General features: G+C 36.6%; 1 long non-coding RNA gene across 2 annotated transcripts; it reads left to right on the plus strand.

Moving 5' to 3' along the window:
* Positions 1-1,952: 1,952 nt before the first annotated feature.
* On the plus strand, positions 1,953-5,018 carry LOC112737809 (uncharacterized). 2 transcript variants are annotated; one of them, XR_003169095.2, is made up of 5 exons: positions 1,953-2,227; positions 2,307-2,503; positions 2,764-3,071; positions 4,326-4,522; positions 4,717-5,018. It is a non-coding gene; the product is annotated as an uncharacterized lncRNA (long non-coding RNA). The 2 variants fall into 2 exon arrangements; XR_011869504.1 differs by having other exon boundaries at positions 1,970-2,227; positions 2,746-3,071.
* Positions 5,019-5,282: the final 264 nt, after the last annotated feature.

Here is a 5,282-nt window from a genome sequence, read left to right on the forward strand (position 1 = left end):
GTAATAACATGCTATAATTTACATTATTTGGCTGTAGGTTACTTGCCTCCTTTGCAAGAGTTAACGACTTAAATTGCAGGGGGGCTATTGCGTGAGTAAATTATCACGGTGCTCGAACAAACCAATCTCTAAACCGGCCCAAGACAAACTCAGATGGGTAAAAAGGTATCCCATTGATTACATGAATAAATGAACATATCTGGGTATTTTTTATGACGTTCTGCTGATCCATATTTGTTTTGCTCAACAGAAACTAGTCGAGACGCGTTGTTCACCTTGCTACATTAACAACTTATTTACCCACTTGGAACGACATAATGAGCAAGCTAAGTTGGCCGAGATTGAGGCCATTGGATTTGATTTCCTGCGCCGGGTACCACAATGGCATGTGAAGCAGAGCATCGTGCTCCAACTAGCTAGGGCCTATGACGTGGAGACAAACACTCTCAGGGTCGACGCCGAGGACATTCGCATTACTGCAGAACTTATCGGCAATGTATTCGGCATACCTTCTCGAGGTTAGTGTAAATTATGTAAGATGTAAAGCTTTTGCTGTGTGGTAATACTTTTTCCGATGTTGACACGTACTGATTGTGGTAAACTGTTTCATTTCGCGCAGGGGACCCAATCCCTAAACTGCAGAAAAAAATGAATCGCATTTGGCAATTAAGAGAGAATTTCAGAAGAAAACTACAACCCAACTGCGGGACTTTGTCTTTGATTGTCCGATGGAGACCGAGCAACAGAGGATGACCTTTAGAAGGTACTTTATCATGGTTGTGTTGAAGATATTTGTTAACTCCACAAGGCAGCAGAATATTTCTCCATGGTACCTCCCTCCGATATTGGATGTCTCGAACCCAAGAAGATTTCATTGGCCGTATTTTTATTAAGGTTTTATTTGAGTCAAGTTTGTTAAGTAAACAGATGGATTTAAGATGCTCTAATTAGGTTCTGATCTGAACTGGATAGATAACGTATGATATCTTTATTTGGATGGCTTTTTATGTATGAAAGAATTGCTTTATGGGGCTGCCAAGTTGATTGATTCTATGAAAATAGATTTCATTGATGATTGGTATGGTTGTAATTGAGTATATTCGCATGTAGTAGGGTTTTGGGTGTTCACTATAATAGGAATTTAGATGGTTGGTTTTGATGTTAGATTGTGGCTTTGTTCTATTTGCCTTGCGCCATAAGGTTCACATTAGTTTTTTCCATCTATTTGTTGTCCCATGTTGAACACACAGGGTTGCCTAGTCAACAATGCAATGAAAGAGAAAAAACAGAAGGAACAGTCTTCGAGTAAAGAAGTTAACAAGAAAGGAGGGTGTAAAAGGCCCCGCAAGGAAACTGACAAATCTCCGTCTACCCAAGCCAAGACTACATCTCAGCATAGCTATAAGGAAGCGGATAAGGTGATCTGTTTTCTTCATGATAGCTCATGCGCTAATTTGAATTGGATGTTCACTTTAGTTGGATTTTGGTTGTTCACTTTAGTAGGGTTTTGAATGGTTGTTTTTTATGATAGATAGAGAGTTTTTCCTGTTGGATCGTTACTCGAGTATATGATTGGATGGTTGTTTTTATTCATAGATCTTCAGTTTGTATAATTAGAAGGTAACTTTACTATGGAATCGAATGTTCGATTTTGATAAATGATGTTTGGCAATGAAAATTGGGAGAGTTGTTTGCAATGGTCAGTTTTGATTCTTAATTTGGATTGTCTTTGTTATGTAGACAAATGCATTTAAGATGCTAAAAGGGGTCACTACAAAAAAGGGTTTAAAATGGCATTTATATTATGGCGGTTTTAAAAAACTGCCATAATATTCAGATAATATGGCATTTTATGATGCTGCCATAATTAATGTGCATAAAATGATTTTTTGGTGATTCTGGCGGTTTAAAACCGCCAATATTCAAAACCCATCATTTAAAAAAGAAGGCCCAAATAAAACCCTTCCCCAACAAAGAAAAACCCTAACCCAGAACCCATTACTGTTGAAATTAACGCGCCCTGCCACCAAACTCGAAACGAAGATCTGTGCTTTGCTCCATGGACTGCTCCGGCGACGATCTGCTCCAGCGACTGCTCCGGTGATGATCTTCTCAGCGGCGTTACCCTCCAACGAGATTGTGTTCTCTCTCCAGCGATGATCTCCTCTGGCAGGTTCTCCTCCGGTGGCGCGTTCTCCTCCTGCTACAATCTCCGTGTGAGAGCAAGGTTAATATTCTTTCTCTCTCTCAATTTTCTACCGTTGTCGAAAATACCTAAAAGTTTGAAATGAAAAATCAAGTTGCAGAAACTTCATAAAACTATGAGATCTGTTGTGCAAGTATTTTCTCCAACGATCTTCTCTAGCGGCGATCTCCTCCGGCGGTGATCTCCTCCATCAACGCTTCTCTTCCATTGATGAGATCTGTTGCGCAAGTGTTTCCTGCGGCATCGAGTTGTGTTCTGCGACTTCTCTATCTCCATCGAGCTTCGTTGAGCATCTAGGTTGGTATTCAAATTTGCGTTATCTTCTTCTGTTTACTCATGATTTATAAATATGCCATGGTCTATGCTAACGATGACTACGTCTTTTTCTTTAATTCTAAGTTTTCAATTTTCTTCACTGTCAGAAGAAATTGGAGGTCAGGCATTCACTAAATTTTCTTCTAATTTTGTTTGTATGTATGCTAGATGCTTATGGATTATGATGATAGTAATTTTCTTCATTAAAAAATAATTTTGCATAGTTTGTTTATAATATCAAGGATGTGAAGCAGCTACAAGAGCAAGTGAAGGTTCTAGAAACTGAAAGCAAAAGGAAAAGCGCGGAGTCTGTTGTGTATGTTGAGAAATCTGAGGTGTGCGAAGAGGAAGATGTGTCAGAAACTTAGTCAAATTCAAGGGATGGAAACCCGTACGGAGTCTCAAAAGCACGGAGTAGGTTGTGCTGTCTGAAGTGGAGGCAAGAGTGTTGATGCACATTCTCAAGCTCATTGACAAACTCCATCTCTCTGTTAACACCACTTCCTTGCCTTTTGGAACCTCCATTGTCGACATAACCATCACTGTCAAGGTACATTAACTAAACTAAACTCATCACGTTTACATTATTGAATAATTTATTATGGTTATTGCATCGCATCAGATGGATGACAAGTTCTGCTTTAGTGTGAAGCAGCTTGCTAGAAACATAAGGGTGGGACTGTTGCAATTGATGTAGAAGAAAGTAACATGTGTCTGTTTTGTAAATAATGGGATTGCATTATTTTGGGGGTTCAATAATAACCAATAAAATAATTTTCTTCTAATTTTCTTTAATTCTGATTAGTGATCACTGCTACACATTTCGATTTGCATTTTTTTTATTTGCAGACAAGATTTGAGATAGAAGCTCCTAGTCTCCTATGAATAGGCTACAATAAGATGAGAGAGTACTATATGTTAATAGAAAATGCACAGGAGTATCATAAATTTATAACTCCCTTTTCCTTTGAGTTGCAGCTTTACACTATTGAAATCTTTGGCCATTAAAAGCTAATGCCTGGAATTAAATCTAGAAAAAAATAGTAATATGCTAAAAGACGCAAAATTTCACAGGAAGAGGCATTAATGCATCTCTCTGCTTCATTGTTTCTCTTTAACTTTTCTTTCTTACAAAAAATTATGGTATAATTAGTGGATATGATTTGACCCAAAACCTGGTGCTACATGTCCCACCAAAGTTCCTATGTTAGTTTTTTGTGTCTTCTATGTGTTTGTGTTTATGTTTGAGAGAGAAAAGAAGCAAGTCTTAGGAGGAAAAAAATAAGGATGCTATGGAGAGTTCTCTGGAGAGGGATAAGGTGGTTATAACTTATAAGTGAATTGAATTGATGACATGGCTTTAATTTCCTTGGAGTGTGTCCAGAGGGTTCTCCAGGGTCAAATAATTAATTTAATTTACATGAGAGGGTTTTTTTATTTATTTTGAAGTCCAACTTTGGTGGCTTGAAGAATAAGCAGGTTTTTATTCATTAATTATATTTCCAATTTGTGACCAAAATGAGTGAAAAATGTGAAATAGGGATAACTTTCTAGATGAAAGTAATAGAATTTGTGTGTGCTTATCCCCTAACTATTCTGTCTTTCAAATGTGGAAAAAATGTATGGTGTAAAAATTAAAGAAAGACTAAAGGGTAGTTAGGGTAAAATGAGTTGTTGTCATGTGTTTTTACTTGGCATATAATTTTTTTTTCGATTATAAATTTTGATTTTTTTTGGTTTCTTTAATATTAATAAATACTAAATAAAATATATGTGATCAAAAGAGTAGAAATTGTGTTACCAGATTCAATGGACAAATTATGGAGCTCATCTATGCGATCACATCAATAGTTTTAAAATTGGAAGAAATCAGCAACAAGCCTATGCATCATGTGCAGATCATCATGCAATTGAAAGAAAGGCTTAAATGACAAGCTAAAAATGTTCCTCTAGTAGAAAAGTCAATATTATGGGCACAAGAAAAACAATCACTTGTCTTTGGTGAGCATTGTTCATTGGTCCCTTGCTTCCATTGTTATGTGTTTAGAGCATTCAAATACTTTATTAGATTTGGATGGTTAAACGAGTTGATTCCTCATTTGTATTATTTCCATCATGAGCCCTGCAGTTGCATGTAATATTTCTGCATTGCATATGTTCATCTGTTTATTAAGTTGCTTGCTTTCTCTATGCAGGAGGGATTGCTTAAGTTTGGTTCTGTGACCCAATAATTCCTTGGAAAAAACCTTCTACATTCTGTTCTAATGTATTTGAGAATGATCATTGAGAAATCAAAAACACACACTACACAAGCTGAAGGATAAAGGGGGAAAACTTGCACAGAACTCTCCCAAAATTGAAATGACTAGGCTGCTTTTATTTTTTGATGGAATTGGCTTAATCTTTTTAATATTAGTATAGTTCATCTTTGTAAATATAATTCTTTCATTTTTTGTAGCACTCTTCCAGTAATTGAAAGTTGAAAATTAATTATCAATAGCATCTATTATAATACTGATACATAAACCATGTACACGGTTGGTGCACGAATTGTGAATCACACTTTTCACAACTCGTACCACTAACCAGCAAGTGCACTGGGTCGTCCAAGTAATACCTTACGTGAGTAAGGGTCGAATCCCACAGGGATTGTTGGTTTGAAGCAATCTATGGTTATCTTGCAATTCTTAGTCAGGAAGTCAATTATACTTATCAGTTGAATTTCGAATAAATAAGAGAGCATGGATTAAAGGTTACTTGT

Source organism: Arachis hypogaea, chromosome 13, assembly GCF_003086295.3.
Source record: "Arachis hypogaea cultivar Tifrunner chromosome 13, arahy.Tifrunner.gnm2.J5K5, whole genome shotgun sequence".
In the NCBI taxonomy this organism is placed as follows: domain Eukaryota; kingdom Viridiplantae; phylum Streptophyta; class Magnoliopsida; order Fabales; family Fabaceae; genus Arachis; species Arachis hypogaea.